This window comes from Neofelis nebulosa, chromosome 5 (genome assembly GCF_028018385.1).
Source record: "Neofelis nebulosa isolate mNeoNeb1 chromosome 5, mNeoNeb1.pri, whole genome shotgun sequence".
In the NCBI taxonomy this organism is placed as follows: domain Eukaryota; kingdom Metazoa; phylum Chordata; class Mammalia; order Carnivora; family Felidae; genus Neofelis; species Neofelis nebulosa.
In genome coordinates, this window is record NC_080786.1 from 31,022,746 (window position 1) to 31,030,429 (window position 7,684).

Sequence of the window (7,684 nt, forward strand, 5' to 3'; positions counted from 1 at the left end):
GCCCTGGGGTTGGCATTGTTACAAGAAATTCTTGATGAGAATAATGCCTGATATTGTGCAATTGTGTGCGGTTGGCCTTCCTTGCGCGGTTCTGTGTATGCACATCAATTACACGCATTCGGTATAATTTGTCTTTTTAAAATCACACCTTCTATTTCACCCCAAGAAGATAAATGGATCCTGCCTCGGTCCCAATTCCATTGATTTTTTTGTGATCCTATGGTGAAGCTATTATCAACTCTAATCTCAAACCCTGCTAGGAGCCAGGAAGTCCTTAGAATACAGAGCGCCAATTTCTGTGACTTCCAACTTATTTTTCTTTTCACTGGCTTTTGTTCTGACTCCCCTCTCCTCATCTCATTTTCAAAAATATGATTTGATTATCATCCTGTGAGGTCTGTTCCACTGGCTCTGAGCAGAAGCCTTTTCGACACATCCAGCCTGGAGGAGGTTGCCGGGAGTCTCTATTGATGGAGCATGACCCTCCCCGGGGCAGGGTGTCCCTGCAACTTTGAAGCCCCACTCGATGGCCTCCCTTTCCAGCGGGGTGAGCCCACATCCTTCACCTTGCCTCTCTCAAAATGGCTTTTCTAGGGAGAGGTGGAAGAAAAGAAGAAACATGGGGATTAGAATTGAGAGACTACAAGGCACTGGGGAGGCTTTTGACAGTGAGCTCAGTGTTTGAAGATGGGGAAGCAGTGATGTTTCTAGGACTTGAAGCGATTAATGCCAGATGGTCATTTGCTTCCATTTTCCAGGGCTGTTCTGCAGCCTCCTGGCTGTCACACACCCCACCTTCTGATGGACCTGTGACCAAATTTAAAATCTTAAGAGATCACATGCCAATTAAAAAGCATATTGATTAATTTTCAGAAGGCAAAACATTCAGTTCATTAAAATATTTCCAATAGTACAAAGGGCACACAGTGAAGAATGTCTTTCCTCACTGCTGACCCTGGGCCCAGTGGCCTCCTGAGCACTGCTCTTACAGGTTCCTGTGGAGCCTTCCAGAGACAGTCTGTAAATCGGGCATGCACTCAGTTCCTCCTGCTACTGCCATTGTCCATGCTGTTCCTTCCCTCCCCTCCTCTCCCTTTCCTCCCTCCCTCTCCTTCCTCCTCCTCTTCTTCCTCTTCTTCCTCTTCTTCCTCTTCTTCCTCTTCCTCCTCTTTTTTTAAAATGTAATATCCTTTAGATGATTCCATACCAGAATTCATAAGCCTGCCTCATTCTAAAGGGTTGGATGGTATTCTAATGTGTGGATATGCAATAACTTATTTTACTAATCCCTTATTAATAGGTATTTAGTTTGTTTCCAATCTTTTTGCCATTAAAAAGAATACTTCCCAAAAGACTTGAGAGCAGGGACTCAAACAGGGACTCAACATTTTGTACAAAAATGTTTACAGCATCATTATTCACAGTAGCTAAAATAGGGGGAAACAACCCAGATGTCCATCAGATGAATGGAGAAACAAAATGTGGTATGTCTACACAATGGAATACTATTCACCCATAAAAAAGAATGAAATATTGATAGATGCAACGTAGATGGATCTTGAAAATAGTATGCTAAGTGAAAGAAGACAGACACAGAAGGAAAAATACTTATGATTTCACTTATGTAAGGTACCTAGAATAGGCAGATGTGCAGGGACAAAAAAGAAGAGAGGTTATGAGGGAAGGAGGAAAAGGGAATGGGGAGTTCTTGTTTAATGGACACAGAGTTTTATGTTAGCGATGATGAAATGCTTTGGGTATATTTAGTGGTGCTGGTGGTTGTGAAACTATTTAATGCTGCTAAATTATATGCTTGCAAGTAGTTAAATTGATAATTAGCATATAACATATGCTTTGCCACAATACAAAGAAATGATGATAGAAAGAGAGGAATATGCTGCTAAAGCCTAAAAACAAAACAACCAAAAAAAAAAAAAAACAAAAGAAAAAAAGAAAAAAAAAAAAACCCAGGATGGTGCTATAGTGAACATCTTTGTACAATAGAGAGCTCTGTAGGAATGCAAGTGTATCTGCCTGATACGTTTCCGGAAACGGGGTTATAGAATGAGACAGTGTGTGCATTTAAAATTTTGATACATGATGCCAAACTTTCTTTTAAAACATTGTGTTACGTAATGCTCTGACCATGAGATACAAAGTTGGTTTGATGCCAACCACAGTGTGATATCAAGTGTTTTCATCTTTGCTACCCTGACAGCTGAAACAGGGTCCCCCTGGTAGATTTAATCTGCATTTCTCTTTGGGGCTAATGCTCTGTGTGGGAGACTCTGGAGATCAGGAGTCGTCTTGGTCCCAGGTCAAGACAGAAACAGGTCAGGAGCAGCCTGGAGGCACAAGGGAGGGCTGGTTGGCCGAGCTGACTCAATTTACTCCTTCCTCAACCTCCTTCCTCCCTCTGCTTGTTGCATCAACCTTATCCTGTGATTCATGGGGCCATGGAATGGCATGTGGAAGAGAGCCTGAGGCGTCCAGTTGCCTAACAAAAGTAGGAGTCCTTGATCTGTTCCCTTCCCAGCCTTGAAAGCCTCTGTCCACAGCTAGGGACAGCAGGCTTACTCCTTCTTGATCCTTATGGAGGCTATGCTCCCATCACATGCACCTCCTGGTTTCCAACCCACACTCTTAGACCTTCCAAAAAAACCAGAACAAGGGTATTCCTTCTTTTAGCATCTCTTGGGCCAGTGACTTGCAGAGATAAAGCCAGAAATGTGAGGGTGGTGAGGGGATCCATGAAAAATGAATTCTCTGCAAACTCTAGTCACTCATGTTCTTATTATCTTATGGCTTCCACAACAGCACAGAATTCTTTGGAAGGAACCTCTTCAGTTGAGAGGACAGGGGCTGGCCCTTTCTGGGATGCAGCTCTGTCCTGGATCAGGGCAGGAAGCACAGAGTCAGCTGGCATGCCTTGGTCTTCTTCACAGAGTGTGCTGAGGAGCCAAGACTCCTTGATTTATGTACATTTGTCCTGTCTGAAGAGCACCTTCTCTTGGCTTCAGTCCAGAATTCCAAACCCCCATGATCAATCTGAGCGAATCTTAGCTCGCTCGCTGGCACTTCGGTCATTTCTTCCAGCTTTCTGTCACTTCCTGATTTGATATACATTCTGTTAAATATTTTTCCTCCACGTTATGGATTAAAATGTTGATTAGGTCAGGACCAAGGGCAATGTCAGGTGGTGACATCCCATTCCTCAAGGCTGACAGGATACAGTTACTTAACAGAATTATTACTAATGGAATGGCTGAGGTCTCGGCCAACTATCGTGTCCATGGTGAGATCACGAGGGGCTCAGACTCTGCTGAAATCAGGATGCCCAGGACTGTGGGAAGAGCTGGGGGACAAGTGGGAAGGACAAAACTTAGTGCCTGAGTTCTGACCGCCATGGAAGAAGTAGACTGTGCAGTGAGAGTGGAGGGGGTGGGTCGAGACAAAGTACTGGCTCGGTGTGTGGAACTGAAAGAGGAGAGGAGGGTAGTTGCCTTCAGACCTGTAAGTACAATTTGAGAATACAAATAATGAACATACACATAGAGCTTCCCATGTGCCAGACATGGTCCTTTGCACACTTATATATATATGAACTCATTTAATCCTCATGCATCCTGTGAGCAGAGGTAATTATTATCCCCATTTTACAGATAAGGACACTGAGGCACGGAGGATGGTTAAGGAACTTGTACTTGAGTCATACCTCTGGGGTTTAAACCCAAGCAGGCTGGCCCCAGTGCGTGTGCTCCTAACTGCTACACTTCTGTGGCCTTGGCAGGTGCAGCTTCCATCATATTATTGACTGAATTTCAATGAGTGCACTGGCATGTTCAGCTTCCAGAAAGAGGACTTGGAAATTCCAGATCTCTCCAGGGGTAATCTCTCCAGGGCCAGCAGTGCCTGTGGAATCTTCTCTTAGCAGACCGGGAGAGTGAAAGTGACCGCTAGGAGTTGTTGGATTATCTCCCTCCAGAGGTCATCCCCTCTGATGAGAACGCATGGCAGTATTTCCTAACAAGCGGAAAAGGCACAGGGCCAGCAGGAGAAGGTCTGGCTCAAGGGAGGGCTTTGCCATCACCTGACACCTTGGTCTTCGGTCGCTTCAGCTATGGAAAGATGAGGCTGATCTAGAAGACAACTTGAGTGTAGTTACTGTTTTAGTAACAGTTTACTGTGTCTTGAGAGGGGGAATGTAAGTCACATATCTGGGTGTCTGTGAGATAAGTGCGTTCAGTGCTGGCAGACCCTTTACTGGACCGGTGTTGTCAACAGCCTGATGGACTTGCCTATCCATCACACTCTGCTGCAGAGTCACAGAGCCCTGTGCTGCCTCTGGAGATGGGAGTAGCATAATCCCACATCTTTCATTAGATCCAGCAGCAGCAGATGTGAGAGCAGGGGTTCTCAGCCCAGCAGCAACGAGACCGAAGTCCACTGATACCGTGGGCCATCTACAGAGTCTGATTCACTCCTCACATTTTAGGGGGCAGAGATCAGGACCACTTGGACAACCGTTTCCAGGTGTGATTCTGAGAATCACCAGAGTTTGAAAACCAGTGGTCTGGGGGTGTGGCTCTGAGTCATTTCTTAGAGCTTAAAGTGTTTTACTGTGCAGCTAAGGGAGTACAACGGGCAGGCTCTCCTATATCTAGGTGTTAGGGGTGCAGAGGGTAGCAGAGGAGACAGAAGCTAAGGCAAGCCTTGGTAAGCTCACTTGGGCTGGGCAAGTTTAGGATGGGCTGCCCCTGAGGCTTCAGGCACTTGCCCAGGGCACCAGAGCCCCAGAGATGGCCAGAGGTTTTGCAAACTGCCAGAGAAACTTCTCAGTGCAAACCATTGCAAGATTTTCCTAACATCCTGATACTGGAAAATCTAGGTCTGTTGGGCCTAGAGTAGTTCAGTTTTTAGCCAGCTTATCTCCTAATTTGACTTCTTTTAATCTCATTTTAATTATTTTTTCAAGATTGATACAATTTAAGTACTAACTAGAACATCATTGAAATCTGTTATTTTAAACAAAGGCCTTTCTGATTATGCTTTTTAAGAAGGTTTTTTTGTGAAGTGAATTCAAGCCCATTATTTGTTTTTTTTTCAATTAAGTAATATACAAAAGTACCCAAAAAAGGAAAATGAAAAAGAAAAAAGGAAAAATTACTTCCCATTTCCACCACGGAGAAGAAATTAACATTTGGTGAACATCATCACCACACTCTTTCTCTGATAGAATGATAGCTAATTAGGTAAATTGAAACACTTTTACAAAAATAGAATGTTACTGTACACATTTTTAAATTAAAAGCAATATGTTTAATTTGATTTGAATTTAATAGACAAAAAAATTCAAATGGAACTTCAAAAACTGCTGAAGTTCAGAAATATTTTTTCTTCATTACAGGTTTTCAGTTTCTGAAGCAATTTCTGTAAAGTTATTTATTTATTGGGAGGCAGGGGGAGATGCGATTTTTTTTTTTTCCCCCTGATTCTGAAATTTCCCATTGTCTGCCGGGGTCCTGCCACTCCCTGCATCCCAAACCCTGGATGTCTTAAGGCACTATTTTTATACGGAGGAGGTGTGAAGCATCTGTGTTCTGTTCCCTGCCCTGGGGGCTCTGCCTGGCCCTCCACTCCCTTCAGTGCCTTCCCCTTCTTTCACTGGGTTTCTTTATTCCAGCCTAATGAGTCCCAGGCCTTAAAGTGCATATGAATCGCTTGAGGGTTTGGGTAGATTGCAGATGCCTGTGCTTGAGGGTTTGGGTAGATTGCAGATGCTTATGCAGTAGGTCTGAGGTAGGGCCTGAGGGTCTTGATTTCTAACAAGCTCCCTTATGATGTCCATGTTGCTGCCCTTAAGAACCACGCTTTGGTAGACAAATTCTAAAATTTTTTGTTTATTTCGGTGTTAACCAGATTCCATCCTCCCCCACCACCTCCACCCACCTGGCCCTGCTACCTCATTGGTGCTGTGTTCCCTGAACTGTGGCATTCTTTTTTTCTTTTTTATTAATTTTTTTTAAATGTTATTTATTTTTGAGAGAGAGAGAGGGACAGACAGAGAACAAGCAGGGAAGGAGCAGAGAGAGAGAGAGAGAGACACAGAATCTGAAGTGGGCTCCATGCTCCAAGCTGACAGCACAGAGCCTGACACAGGGTTCGAACTCACAAACTGCAAGATCATGACCTGAGCCCAGTCTGGTGCTTAACTGACTAAACCACCCAGGCACCCCATGAACTGGGGCATTCTTGACAATGCCTGGATCTTCTTGCCTGTTTGTGTGCAGGGGGTGAGGAGCAACCTACCTGGGTTTAAAACACATAGTAACTTGGGGTGCCTGGGTGGCTCAGTGGGTTAAGCGGCTGACTTCGGCTCAGGTCATGATCTCTTGGTCAGTGAGTTCGAGCCCTGTGTCGGGCTCTGTGCTGACAGCTCAGAGCCTGGAGCCTGTTTCAGATTCTGTGTCTCCCTCTCTCTGACCCTCCTCTGTTCATGATCTGTCTCTCCCTGTCTCAAAAATAAATACAACGTTAAAAAAAAAAATTTAAATTTAAAACACATAGTGACCTAAAGTTGTTCCCCCCCCCCCCCCCCCCCCCCCTCAGGATTGATGACATTGCTTCAGAGTCTTCTGGCATTGAACATTGCTGTGGTCAGTTTGGGGCAAAGCCAGAGTGTTATTTTTTTTTATTATTATTATTTATTATGTTTTTTTTTTTTTTTAATTTTTTTTTTTTCAACGTTTTTTATTTATTTTTGGGACAGAGAGAGACAGAGCATGAACAGGGGAGGTGCAGAGAGAGGGAGACACAGAATCGGAAACAGGCTCCAGGCTCCGAGCCATCAGCCCAGAGCCTGACGCGGGGCTCAAACTCACGGACCGCGAGATCGTGACCTGGCTGAAGTCGGACGCTTAACCGACTGCGCCACCCAGGCGCCCCTATTTATTATGTTTTTTAGGTGATATGCCTTTCTCCACCTGGATGTCCAGAGGAGTCCTTCTTTAGGCTTGAAGTTTAGTGATTCACCAGGATATGTCTTGATTTGATCTTGGGATGTATTCTGGCTTTTTCAAAATGTACTTTCAAGCTTTTAATTCAGGAAACCTTTCTCCCATAGGCCTGTAAATTGTTGTTGCTCTCCTTTTGGTGTCTCTTCTGCAGAGCAACAATGATGCATATGTGGGTGGATGCACAGGGGTACATGTTTTTGTCATAGCTGCTGTAGGCTGTGACCCACTGAAGCTGTTACCCTCCCTACTCTACACTCTCTTCTGGAAGTTTCTCCAGGCCAGGGTCTGTCTGCCCAGGAGCCCTGGAAATGGGGGCAGAGATAGAAGAAAACCCTCTGGGCTGTACCACAGGTTCCCACAATTTCCTCTACACCTTGCAACTCCCATATATTGGGCCTTTCTGCATGCTATATTGGCCTTTAGAGAAATCCGATCTTGCCCAACTTCTGAGGTTTGTCAGTTTTCAATATTCTTCCAAATTCCCCTGCATTTTCTATTATGTGGTTTATAGTGCTGGCTGTTTATTTATTTTAATAAAGGTTGATATTTCATCTCTTCCTACAAGAAAAAAGCCCTTTTCTTTTTTGCATTTAGCTGGAGATCTATGGGAGGAGGTAGAAGGCCTCAGAAACAACTTTGCTTTCCTCTACCTTTCTTTCTTGGCTGAG

The 7,684-nt window shown here is 44.4% G+C and overlaps 1 protein-coding gene across 2 annotated transcripts in view; it reads left to right on the plus strand.

The window, feature by feature from the left end:
• The window catches only part of EPHB1 (EPH receptor B1), a 432,844-nt gene that overhangs the window by 209,143 nt on the left and 216,017 nt on the right, over positions 1-7,684 (plus strand). The window lies entirely within an intron of this gene.